Here is a 14,661-nt window from a genome sequence, read left to right as displayed (position 1 = left end):
GACAAAGCTTAAGGTCAGAGATGTCAAGCAACTTGCCAAATGTCACACAGCTAGGAAGCAGTGGAACTGGCAGTGCAACTCCTTCTAGAAGACAAAGGAATATTTTCCCACCAGAAGCTATTCCTGATTTGGCAGGGCTTTAGGAGAAACAGAATCATGGTGTCATGATTAAATTTTTCAAAGAACATTTTATTTAAAAAGTCAAAGATGTCTTTCAGAATGAAAAGTTAAAAGTCAGTGATGAGAAATGGAAGTCTCTAACAACTGTGACTGAATTTCACTCCAACTCTCTAATTCACAGGAGGCAGATGAACAGTCCCCTTCATTCCAGACAGCTGCCCCCTCCATTGCCCTACTCTGCAGTAAATTTGGTGACAAATATAGATTAGCCTGAAGGTTCTTCCATTGTATTCTATATGTGCATGTTTTGTCATCTAGTTAGGCAGACTGAAAAATAACTAAACTTCACCAATTACTCAGCACTCAGACGAAGGAAGGGAGGGAGAGAGGTAAGGAAGAGAGGGAGAGAGCAAATGAAGGAAGGGAAGGAGGGAAAAAAGGAAGGAAGGAAGGAAAAGATCTAACAAATACTTGAAGTGATGTTATTTTCATATTATAAGGTAATTCTGTTCCATTGCCATACTTCTTCCCTAAGTTTTATTTAATGCCTTCAGGTTACAAAATGTAATGTTTAAGAGGATTATTCAATCACTAACTTGAACTATCATATAAGACTAGGAATGTTATCTCAGGTTGAAAGGTTTACCAAACATTTGTTGAATTCAATTATAAAATGGTTAATGTTTTCTTGCTGGATAGCTAGCTGAGTGCATGTTGTTTGAATTGATGCCAACAATAAATTAAGAATTTTCTCAACACCAGTGTTGACTTTTAAAAATCTACACTGATCAATCTGAATCTAACTAGTAAAAATGCAAGCAGTCATCTATCTTCCTCCTTTGATTTGAAACTCACTTAAGCTGATCTTTATAAAGTTACAATAAATTAGAAGTCACTAATCTTTAGAGAAAATAGCATCTAAAAGATCTAAGTGTCACTTCAGCACCCTTATTTTATAGATGAAACAGTTGAGATCCTAAGAAACAGGCAAATTTTGTAATCAAGATTACACTTTATGCTTTGATACATGTGTCACTCATTCAACAAACACTAACTTGGTGACTGCTCCAGGACATAACGAAGTCAGATACAAAAAGTACCCTGCATTCTGCAGCTTCCAGTTTGGTTATGAGTAGCCCAATAAGAGTTTTCTGATTTCTGCTCTCTTTTCTACTTGACTACACTGCTTCTCTTTTCAGTATCTACATTTAATACTACCCAGTTGTTGTCAACTCCGACTCATGGTGACCTCATCATGTGTGTCAGAATAGAACTGTGCTCTACAGGGTTTTCAATGTCTGGTTTTTCATAAGTACATTCCCAGGCCTTTCTTCCAAGGTGCCTCCAACCTTTTGGTTAGCAGCCAAGAGCATTAACCATTTGCACCACCCAGGGACTCCTTAATACTATACTAGAGCAATAAAGAAACACAAGCTTTTCCAAGATCATAACACATAAGTCTCACAGTAAACAATTACCATACACGAAGATGAACATAAGGTAATGATTAAAAATAAAGATAAATCAACAATAGGTGACCTGCCTGTAAAGAGAAAAGTAATTTTGTAATTTGTTTTTATGCCTTTCTAACACTAGGTATTTTTTAATCAAGGTCACAAAGTAACAAGAAAATTGAAATATTTTCAATACCACACACAAAAACATAAGGTAATGATGTAAAGGTAAATCAACAATAGGTTTATGCCTATAAAAAGAAAAGTAATTTCATCATCCGTTTTTATGCCTCTCTAACACTAGATATCTTTGAATCAAGGTCACAAAGCAATAACAAAATGGAAATATGCTCTTGACACATAGTATTTGACTTGAAATAGTCGTCTCTGAATAAATTTTGGAGATATACTTGAGAATTTCTTTCTAAAAGAAGCAGAAAATTCAGGTCTTCTAAAATATCTGAAGAGTTTTCTAATAGGCTATTTCTCTGGGCTTCGGAAAGCATCCTTCACTAGCACACACTGGAACTAGTCATGGAAAGCCGGCACACTAGTTATTTAGGAATAATGCATTGCAGACAGAAGCCCCAGTCATTGCAATGTGGAGGTTATCATAAAGCTACACTTCCAATGCCTGAAGAGCAGTCCAGGGCTGCATCCCATTTCAGCAGTGAGGACAGCCAGGCCTACCCATGTGGCCACTCATGCTGGAAATTCACCCCATCCAAGTATCCAGCAATACGGCCAGAGTGATGGGCTTGTTTAAAGATAACCATTAACTTGTTAGGAGCCCTGATTGTGCAGTGGTTAAAACACCTGGCTACTAACCAAAAGGTCGGCAGTTTGAACTTACCAGCCTCTCCACGGGAGAAAGATGTAGCAGTCTTGGAAACCCTATGGGGTGGTTCCATTCTGTCATATAGGGTCGCTATGAGTAGGAATCAACTTGACAGCAGTGGGTTTGGTTTTTTTTGAATTGTTATTAACTTGTTTGAAGTCCCTGGTGGTGCAACCCTTGGCTGCTAACCCAAAGGGTAGAGTTTCAAGTCTACTCAGAGGCACCTCAGAAGAAAGGCCTGGTGATCTACTTCTGAAAAAATCAGCCACTGAAAACTTTATGGAGCACAGTTCTACTCTGACACGCCTGGGGTCACCATGAGTCAGAGTCGATTCCATGGCCACTGGTTGTTTTTGTTCTTATTAATTTGTATAACTAATTTTCTCTAAGTGAAAAATTCTAGTCAGGGAATTTATCGACCCATGTGTCCTATATGTCCTAAGAGAAAGGAAAAAGAGAAGAAAGCATGTTAATTTTTACAAACACAGAATAATTCAAAGAATTCTCTGGTGATTCCCATTAAGTATTAATATAGCAGATGACTTAATAATGTTGCTAGGTCCATACCAGGACCTTGAACCCCCAAGTGTATTGAAAATATGTTTCAGGTTTTGACAACGATTGTAAGAAATCCCTATTTTAGTTTCAAGCTAGTAGAACCTATTTTAATCAACACTGGCTTTCCCATCCTTTGTCATTTCCACCCTAGCTGTACTGAATCAGAATCTACATTTTAACAAGATCCCCAGGTGATTCTTATGTATAATAAATGTTGAGAAACACTGGTCTACTAGTGGTTCTCAGAACTGATCCCTAACCAGTAGCATCAGCATTGCCTGGGAACTTGTTAGAAATGCAAATTCTCAGCAGAGATTTGAAGTGGACGGACCTGGTTGGAAGCCTTGGTCCATATAAGGATTTCTAGTTCCCTGCCACTATTACCATGTTCATTACCATGATGACTGCTGTTTTAGCACTGCATCAGGCTAGAAGAAGCATATATTTACTGATACGATGTTTGCAGAGCAAAAATCGTATTTAACAAAAATCAACATCAAAACTAATTAATCAGATGGGTAAGCAAATATTACAAGCACAGTACCAACACAAAATTTTCTTTTGTGCTATTATTGAAACCTGTCTCCTACTCTGCTATTAGAATTCAGAGAAATGTAATATTTTGGGTTTTTATTATAGTTTCAGCTACCAAATTAAGCTGGTCACCCTCTCTTCTCTCTACTGCTTAATTTGCATTAAAATTGAATAACCAAATTTTTACTTCATTTAATTGCTACAGATGTTAACAAATGGAGATGTTATGTTTAAATTAACTGGGCATTCTGGTATGGAGTTGTATCAAATCAATATTTTTAATTTTTTCAAATTAATTCGTTTATCAGTAAGTCCTAAAACACCCCCAAGTGTACTGAAAATAAATTTCAGGTTTCGATCACGGTTGTAAGAAATTCCTATTTTAGTTTCAAACCAGTTGAACTTGTTTGAATCAATTCTGACATTCCCATCCTTTGTCATTCTGGGAAACCAGCGCTGGTGCTTGAATGTGTTCTGCACTACTACGTTCACTTGTCAATTAACCTTGGATGGGTTGTTTTGTATGGAGCTCTGCTGTGATTTCTTGTTCTGTCCACATTGGGAGCAATATCATAACCATCACATAACAGGGGAGACCTATCAGCTAGTCACTGAATGGTCATTTTACATACTTCTTTCAAAGAACCAAACATTCAGCTTCCCTTATTAACCTTCCTAATATATTGTACAGAGCCCTGGTGGTGTAGTGGTTAAGCGCTCAGTTGCTAACCAAAAGGCTGGCAGTTCAAATCCACCAGCTGCTTCTTGGAAACCCTATGGGGCAGTTCCACTCTGTCCTTTAGAGTTGCTATGAGTCAAAATCAACTTGACGGCACCTCACACACACACACACACGCACGCACGCACGCACGCCCACGATACATAGTAAGTATATGCAAAAAAAAAAAAAAAAGGATCTCTGACATTTTTTAAGCCTGGGCTGAAAGATTTTCCCTGATCTGAATCAGAGCCTTGTGGCTCTACGAAAGGAAAGATACCTGTATGGATGTGAGAAAGGGAATGGTGGGGAGCCCTTCACACTCAGAAATACAAGCCTAGTTGTAGCTGAGTTGCATGTTGCTAACGCTATCGATTCCCTTCTTTCTTTTCAGAAACGTCTTGGAACTTGTCAAGCTTTACTGGAGGTGATTTGCAGTTAATTAATTCAACAGACGCTTTAATCTTGCAAATTCTAGACTTGTACTATTGTAATCAAGGCACTGCAAGCAAACATTAATCAGTTAGTGGAAAAGGATCTCTGCATTCAGCCTTGTGCTGCGTGTGCCCAGGCCTGAAGACCGCTGCAGAGAAGAGCACTTGTGATTTAATGTGACCCAGTCCCTCATCATTCATGCCGGGAAGATTTACCCACTTCCTTTGGTTTGCCAGTAAGCACTGCTTTGGAAAAAAAAAAGTAGAGGAACTCCCAGAGGCTTTGCATAGCTGAGAGATGGGTAGTGGGTAATGGATACTTGCTTTAAATAGGTTCAAATTCACATGTTTGGAAATGAAGAAAAAGAAAGTCATTGTCATCTGTGTATTGATTGGCCTGTAGGAGAACAGTCACTGCTCTTCATTTCTTGAGTGTCCCATAGTCAGCATGGTAATAACCAATTGGTAAAAATTGAATTGCTAACTCAATTTCAGAGGTAAAGTCTGCATGGATATAGCTATTGAGTAATTTGATTCCAGCCTTCCTGGGGGATAACATTGCCAGTCCCAAACTGAGATACATTTGTATGTGGGATTGGCCCTCCAGTTGCTACTCAGACTTTGCAAACCCTTGGTGAAGAGCTCCATGATCACCAATCTGACATTCTTAACACCTCCATGGTTTTCTTAGAAGTAGACAGGGAGTCTTGAAATGAAAAATTAGGGCTGTTTCTGTTTCTCTGTTGCTTTTTTTTTTTTTTAAAGAAAGGTTTGAGCTGCAAGGTAAGAATGGAGTTACATCAGATCATGGTTTCAGGGTATGCAGGAGAGTCGGGTGTCCATGTGTTCTTGCAAAGCTCCCTGTCTAATCATTTGGTATAACAACAATGTTAGGAGTTAACTCTAGATGTGAACGTCATCAGATTTATCCAGTAAGCAATCTAAAAAAAAAGAAAAAGCAGCAGCAGCATGGATCATTGTTTGTTTCAAAGATGTTTCTCCTCCATAAGGGATAATCTTGGTGGTTAGCTCCAAGACACACCAAGAGCATAGTTACCACTGAATGATATTCCAGCAGTATGATGAATGATATTCCTCAATATCATGCTGCAACCCCGATTCTGGCAAGTCATTTTCCAGAACTAGCCCTTGGCACAAACACTGAAAGTTTATGATAGACAACAGGTCTACCACCATATGACTCATTTTCAATTCCAAGACAATGGAAACTAACAAGTTGTAAAAAATATTAATTTCCTGAACTCCAAATCAAAATAGGCACAAAGATACTCTGTAATGTAGAATAAGTTGGTTGATTCTGGGCACATAGGAGCAATAAGCAGTCCTCTTAAGCAAGGCTCATGAGTAGGAGTGGCCATAGGCAGCACTGGAACAGAGGATGTCTAATAGTTAGAGATCCACATGTGGTGACTGAAGAAACTTGTCAGTGGCTAGTCAGGAATATTGATTGCCCTTCTTACAAGGTAGAGGATCAAGGTAGCCACTGCCATTCCATATCTATGACAATGGCTGTGTCCACTTAGAAAGGATGAGACATGACTAAAGTGGAAAGATAGAGGAGATGTCCATGGCTTGTGTCCGAGCCTAACTCTGCCCTTAAGGGAACTCTCACCCATGATAGTTCTCCTTGGTCACTGGCACTGATGCTGCTAGCTGGCTCTGCATCCTACAGGCTTCTGATGGATTATAAGATCAGATATTTAAGTTATTATAAGTCACTCTTGCTTGTAGAACATAAACCATTTAATTCTCCCTTGTTTTCACAGTAATGAGATTCAGGGTTACCATGGCCTTACACCAGTCCCATTGTAAATACATCATGATATCACAAAAGCCTCTCTGTTCACAGTCACCAAACCAGGTTTACAACGATTAGCTGAATCTTTTAAACATATTTTGGATCTTAATTCTGACAGTCACCTAGTCTGTGTATCTATCCCTAAATTGGAAAAATAATTCTTGTGAGAATGATCCTCTGAATAATGGAAGAAGAAAAAGTGGACAGATAAGGAACTTTTCAATATAGACAAAACCACTGGACTATTGAGAGCCCCAAAGTTCTGAGTTTTCCTCATGACTAAGTTTCTTTTTATGAGGACTTTCAACATCTGAATTTCCAGATGATTGCTGATCTTCAGTAAACCAAAGTAGACACTATGGCATTATTTAAAAAGTCAGTCCACATGGATGCAAATACCCAAATGAAAAGTGAAGAAATAGGTCACTCACATAGTAAATTTGGTCTTCATGATACCAAATACCTGGATATTTGGAAAAATCCAGATGTTTGAATCATACTGTTTTTCATTTGATTGTTGTTCTCTAGATAGAAACTGCTCAGGTGTTGTAGGTAATGGACTTTAACTTTTTTGTGCAGTAATCTATTGCTGATAATATTTTGCTGGTAAAAGTCTGTTGTGCAAAAAGAAATAAATAGTGCAGAGCAAATGCTATTTGGTTTTCGTTTACTTTTGGCAAACTTGGATGGATTAGCACATACCTCCTTCTGAGGGAGAATTCTGAAGGCCTGAAACTCGACCCCTTCCCTGGTAACCGTTTTATTCAGCACTTTACCCTTTTTTGCAGTTTTAAAACTCTCCTCTGCTCTTCCTGTAATCTAATCATCCACAAAGTCTACTAGACTGAATTGAAAATTTTTATTCTATTTTTATTTTTTCAAATAGAAGTTTTGATTTTAAACATTTTTTATTGTACCTTTTAAGCCTAGAAATGGTTTAAACTACTCAATACAATTATTTTACGGTGAGTTTTATGGTGTCAATAGATGCAAAAGCTATTTTCCCCAAATTAAACAAAACACATATTGAGGAGTTGGTTTATTAATGTCATTCCCAGATTGACAATCAATAACTGGTTATTGCATGTCAGGATGCAAGTGGGGTTTTTTGTTCATTTTTTTGTTTTTGTTTTTTGCAGTATCTTTTAGAATTCCTGGAAAAAAAGAAAAAGATAGAAAAGGGAAATCCACCCTTCAGAAAGGAAGATTGAGATGTTCATATTGACTTATATTTATGGACACTTCTTCCTTGTAACATTAAGAGGTTGATCTTGCTGCTTCTGATTTGGCTCTGCATGGTGAGCACGTGTAATTCCTCAAACTCTATGCTTACCTCATTGGCTATTCTGAAGCTTGACAGAAAAACTGGCTTATGTTTTGGAAGTCGCTAGAGGAGTTGCCTGTGAGCAGGCATACAGAGCGCTGAAAGGTATTCAGCTATGCAAAGATCACGAGGGGATTTCCAGACAAAATCCAAATGTTTTGTAAGTTCTTAGGTATTGTGTCAAATTCTACATTTAGTGCCACGTTAAAAGAACTCCGTGGGTTCCCTCTCCTTTCCTTGGGCAGCATTTGCTTGTTGGGTCCCTCCTCCCATCAGATGCAAAAATTTCCCCAAAATCAAATGTATACTCCATCTCGTGTAGCAAGGGCCTTCAATCACTGCGGTTTCATTACTTTGTGCTAATTGTGTTTTGTAACCGCTCTTTGGGGGGCAAACTGTGGTTGCTAGTCACACACCTGTTAAAGCCTTCAGGATATGTGATCTGTGACACTTTGTCATCACATATGTGCATAACAATCCAATTGGTTTTGCTTATCTCTTTCTCTGAGAATTTTACTTCTAAATCTTTTTCTAAATCTGAATCCTTTTCTAAATCTTTCTACCTTCATGTTATTGATGGGATTTTTAGTTGAATGTTTAGTCAATTAGCAACAAAGAGGTGACCTTTAATTGACAAGTATGAAAGCGTTAGTTATTTTCTTTCAGTTATCTTTTATTATGTTATAACTGAGTGGAATTTATGGTTTAGTAGAAAACTAAAAATCCCTGTGCTGGATATACTGTTTTAAACATGTATAAATATATTCTATGAAACAATATGCTTTTACTCTGTGGAATATATTCCTTTCTGGATGCAAGGACACAAGGGTTGTGGTCCCCTGATCTGAACACGGGGACTGGAACCTGAGCATACCTGACTCCTAATCCCTGGGCAGTCACTGAAGCCTCAGAAACTCACCCCCTGCCTCATTTTCCCCATATGTAAAAGAGAGAGAATATTTATTTGCCTACCTCATAGGGGTGTTGTGAAGATGAGTTAATTGGAGTTCATGCAGTGCTACCACGCTTGATAACTAATATTAACACAGTTGAGAATCGTGTGCATAGCGGGAACAGGCTGTGGTGGAGGAATTGGAGTTGTCTTTGTAACAACAGCAATAACTTAACCAAGCAAAGAATACAGTTACTCTTGGTCACTTAATAAAAGAAAAGTTTTCCTTCAAAGGTCTATGTAGAATTTTTTATCACCTTTTTAATGAAAAAAATTGACTCCTTTCATATAGACCCTGACAGGCTTTGTATAGACTGACAATTCTTGTAGCCTAACTAAATTTACTAAATGTTTATTAAATGTATCCAGACAACCTGGCTCCACCTGCTGCCTAAGCAGTTTGCATGCCTGATCCCAGTCTCACTTTCCAGAATGCCTGCATGATACTGGAGTTCAGTACTAATGATTGCTACATGGTGTTCAAAATCTACTACCAGAAGGGAATTTTTTTAATTGATATTCTTAAAATTAGATTTAGTGTTGTTCACATTGAGATTCCTTTGCATCCCGAAAAGGAAACCTCTCTCCCTTTTCACCCAATAAAAGAATGTAAAGCCTTATTTCTGTCTCGAATTCCTGAGTTGACTTATTTTCACATTATAAACACATTCTAAATATTTCACAGAAGTATTTACTTAAGGGCTTCAGCTATAAACTGATACGCACGGGTACGTAACACGTGCACAACGTGAATACAACTAGGGAACGGGGTGGGGGGGAATAGTGGGGAAACAACCTCAGAGAATAGCCTGTCCAACTTCCCCCAAAAGCAACATGTTTTAGTTAAATATTTGATCCTGAGAAGAACTATTGCTACATAATGTGGTTTCTGGTTGTAAATATTTGTAATATTTGAGTCATGGGGATGATATTGTAAAGTAGGGAATACACCCCTGGAACTGTACTCACAATGCAGATAATGTTTTTATAATGTGACTTTGTGAGGCAAAGTTGTGGTATATCACTATTGTTCTTGTGCCCTTGTTTAGCAATTATGTTCCTTTGCAAAGGACTGTGTGTGATCTCAAAAATATGAAATAGGGCTTCAGAAAGTTTATCTTAATAAGTGGGTATAGAATCATGTTGTGCCTAGAGCAGCCATAACGTGCACATTCAAAATATTCTCTTCTGGATTCTAAAATCTAGTTTTCCGGTGGTATATCAAAGCCTTAAATTTTCAAATTGGTTAAATATTTCCAATGCAGGGTGTTAAGCTTCTTGAAAGCATGGGTTTAACCTAGGCAATTTTTGATCCATTAAAAAAAAAATGTTGCTACCACAACAGACTTAAGATAAATATTGCTTTTATACACTCAAAATATGAGTATAGTCAGTGAACCAAAAGATAATTTGGACTTCTCTGGCTTTTAAAAAAAAAATTTCCAGTTTCCAAAATCAATACTTTTCCAATCGAATGAGTGGCAGAATGCCCTTGCTGCTATGAAAGGAAACATTCATGTTTTCTTTGTTTTTGCACAAGAAAATTAAAGCTGACTATTAGGACTGGATGTAGGGTCCTGGATATAAGAAAACGTGTGGCAGCTTGCAGGTGGGTTGGCTGGGATGAGAGGAGGGCAGGAGGGAAAGGATGTCGTGAAGAGCTTTTACTGCAAAGGAACAGAATATAATCAAAATAATGTTATAGCTGGACAACTGTTTGAAATGATAGACTCCAAAGTCTTCACCAACCAGACGAAAAAGCAAGTAGCAACAATAAATTGCTAGATACAACTTGTAAATCTAATCACTGGGAGAAAGGGGACTTGAATCCCTTCAGATTTTACTAAACCTTCCTGCCTCTTTTCAAGGTTTCCCAGCCCACTTGAAACCCACCCAGAAGATCCAGCTTCCACCCCAAAAGCAGAGATCTTTCATAAAGATAGTGTTTAGCAAAGGTACTTGTGATGATACTGTTGTAAAACAGTAGTTATGTAAACATCACTTACGCGATGCTTTTTAAATGCGGTTAGTTGTCAACTGTCCTGGCTATATTTCTGTTGACATTCTATTCCATAAAGAAATTGTAGAAAACATGTGGGAAATTCTCTTTTTCTCAAAAGGAATGTCTCCTAACTTATATGTGTTCATATCTCTGGCACATTATTATCACAAACTCCTTTCAGAAAGATCTAGATGGTATGAGATACCTGAAAGAACAAATCTTTGGTCAATTGCTTATTGGAGGTCCCACCTGAAGCCCTTGTTAGTAATGTGCAGGAGGAGGGCTAGGTGAGAACCTTGCCTTGACTAAATTGTTTCTGTATTTCTTCTCAGCAACCAGACAGCTCAGTAGCCTAGAAAGAAATAATGAGAAATACTGTTCAAGAAAAGAGATGCAAATTGTTTTTTTTTCCATTATCAGAGCAAAGAGGGCAGCCTGTGAACCAGAGGTTACCTCTCCTTTTGAAACCAAATAGTACATTGAATTTAGGGTTACGGCAAAAATGTTAAGATGATAGTGAAATCTTCCTTCCTATTGATTCTTTTGTCCATTTGTACTAAATTCTGTTATATTTTGGATTTGAACTTTGTAATAATGATATTCTCTGCCATATTATCTGATTGCTTCAGTGCAGAAATGGTGAAAGCATGAGTTACAAACAAGATTACTGGGGATACAAACTTCATCTGTACTGACATCCTACCAAGCAAATTGAAAACAAACATCACTAATATTCCGGTTTAATTAAAAACATCTAATAGAGAAATAGAAGCATTTTGCTCAGCACTAAACCATTGCACCTGATTCCAAATGATTAGGATTTTTGCTACTGATATATTTTTTTCTTCATTTTGCAGTTATTTTAAGTAAATAAGTTTCACATTTAACTACCTCAGCTACCATTGTTTTATTTAGAAACATGAAATCATGCACTTTGTCATCAACAAGTTCTCCATTTCAAATTTTAAACAGTATTTGGTGCAAAGCAGTTTTCAAAAATGTGTGTATGACGTTCATCCACCCAACCTCAGGAGGTTGTACTTAAATTTTCTGTTTGTTTCTAAGTTTGGTTTGGAGTAAAATTCCTCCTTTCCACTCAACACCAAGAGAAGCTGCTTTATATTTGCTTAATTTGCCTTAAATGTGTTGTGCTCCTTTTCCTGTTCAATTTTTTTTTTTTCTTTTTGAATCTATTTCTGAAAAGACAATGTAACAGATGGCAGATGGACAGCAAACCAAGAGATGGACTAATACCTTCTCAGTTCCCTGTTGTCAGCCATTGGTGTCACATTCTGACTGTGCTCAGCCACCATGACTGCCTGTACCCCTTACGGAAATAAGGCCCAAGAGACCCCGTGTGTGTGTTTAAGAAACAGTGTAGACGTTCCCCCTGGTACGAGCACAGTGCCTGGACCCAAGTGATAACCTTGGCAGATCTTGTGCTTTTACTTTGTAAACACTGTACAAATGTATTTGGAATTTTATTTGAAATAAAGCGTTAAACTAGTTATTAATTTTTTTCCTTTCTGTAAATATATATATTCAAATTCCATGTATCCAAACATTCCTTTACCGTTCGGATTGTGAGAGTGTCTTTATTGGCTGAGGCTGCTGTCTTGGGCAGTGGTCCTGCGTGCTCTAGTTCAAAGCACCGTGTGTGGAGTATTTGATGTACTGCAGTACCATAGTTATTTTGGTCTGTTAAGTAAGTTACAATTTGTGATGAAATGAAGTGGAAATTAGTGCTTCATAATGAACAGATTTCCTCGGTTATATGATTTTTCTTGTAAAACTTTAAAAAAAAAGAAAACTTGAAATTTTATATATTTGAATTTTGTAGTTTTTTTTTTAATTCATTTATTTTTATTTTATTGCAACACAAGGTACCAAAATCATTAAATAAAGTACACTGTGGTCATTTTAACAGACGTCTGAGTTCCTGTTTCTTTCTAAGTCTACTAAGAGAGCAGGACAGACTGGGTCTAAGATGGGAAGATCGGAGGAGAAAGCCAAGTTAACAGGCATGTTCTCAAGACGATGTTAGTTACATCTAAAAACAAAAAACAAAAAACTCTGAGTTTATTAAAATAAATTTAAAATTAACTTGTTTCTAAGCTGTTTCATTTTATTTATTTTCCTTGTGAGAAGTGCTAGATGATATTTCTCTGGAACGGCTACAAAAGCAAAGAGATGCTTCAGATCACAAAGAGGCTTAAAAATCCAAATAAATTGTTTTAACGTTAATAAAAGGAAAAATTTTCGATGAGCAAAAATACTCTTCAAAAGATGATGTCTCTAAATGCCTGCTTTTTCTACAAAATTAGGGCTTATGTTTTATGTAATTGTTTTTCTTTAAATATTTTTAAAGTATTTGTTTTAAAGATATTTTCCATTTTCTGTACAATTGGTAACAATTCTACTGGCTTAAAAAAGCCCTTGCGCATATAATTTTAAAAGAGAACTGTAGCATAAGATCTGACTCTATGTGTAGAAACTGTTACAGATAACACCTAGGGCCAGATAAAGGAAACTCTATTAGAAGGAAAAAAGAAATGAAAAAAATTTCAAGAATTCACGTGTTTCTTTTTTAAGAGTAACTTACTAGGGTATTCTTTTTTCCTAATTATAATAGTAACATATACTAAATGTTAAAAAAAAAAAAAAAAAAAACACTTGGAACTCATCATTCTGAAGTACTTCTTTCCAGTCTTTTTTGTAAGCATTTGTATTTTTACTCTAATAACAAAATTTTTAAAAATCACAGCAATGTGCCATGCATGGTATTAGGGCTCTAAATATGAATAAAATGTATTTTCTTCTTAAAGAATGCAGCCTAGTAGAGGAAGTAGTCCAGTACATTAATAATTACAGGCATACCCCAGAGATATTGCGGGTTCAGTTCTAGACCACCACAATAAAATGGCATTGCAATAAAGCGAGTTACACGATTTTTCTGGTTTCCCAGTGCATGTAAAATTTATGTTACACTATACTGTAGTCTATTAAGTGTGCAATAACATTATGTCTGAAAAAACAGTATACATGCCTTAATTAAAAAATGCTTTATTACTAAAAAATGCTAACCATCATCTGAGCCTTCAGCAAGTCATAATCTTTTTGCTGGTGGAGAGACTTGCCTCAATGTTGATGGCTGCTGATTGATAAGGGTAGTGGTTGCTGAAGGCTGGGGTGGCTGTGGCAACTTCTTAAAATAAGACAACAATGAAGTTCGCCATATCGATTGACTCTTCATTTCACAAAAGATTTCTCTGTAGCATGTGATGCTGTTTGATAGCATTTTACACGCAGTAGAACTTATTTTAAAATTGCAATCGACCCTCTCAAACCCTGCCACTGCTTTTTCGACTAAGTTTATGTAATATTCTAAATCCTTTGTTGTCATTTCAACAATGTTCACAGCATCTTCAGCAGGAGTAGATTCCATCTCAAGAAACCACTTGCTTTGCTCATCCATAAGAAGCAACTCCTCATCCATTGAAGTTTTATCATGAGATTGCAACAATTCAGTCACATCTACAGGCTCCACTTCTAATTCTAGCTCTCTTGCTATTTCTATCACATCTGCAGGTACTTCCTCCACTGAAGTCTTGAACCCCTCAAAAACATCTATGAGGGTTGGAATCAACTTCTTCCAAAGTTCTGTTAATTTTGATATTTTGACCTCCTCCCATGACTCATGAAAGTTCTTAATGGCATCTAGAATGGTGAATCCTTTCCAGAAGGTTTTCAATTTACTTTGCCCAGATCCGTCAGAAGAATCACTATCTATGGCATCTATAGCCTTATGAAATATATTTCTTAAATAATAAGACTTGAAAGTCAAAATTACTCCTTGAAGCTGACTGAATGGACACGGGAAATCCAGGGTGGAAAGGAGGAGTGTGCTG

This window comes from Trichechus manatus, unplaced genomic scaffold (genome assembly GCF_000243295.1).
Source record: "Trichechus manatus latirostris isolate Lorelei unplaced genomic scaffold, TriManLat1.0 scaffold00018, whole genome shotgun sequence".
Lineage (NCBI taxonomy): Eukaryota > Metazoa > Chordata > Mammalia > Sirenia > Trichechidae > Trichechus > Trichechus manatus.
This window is presented reverse-complemented; position numbering follows the sequence as displayed.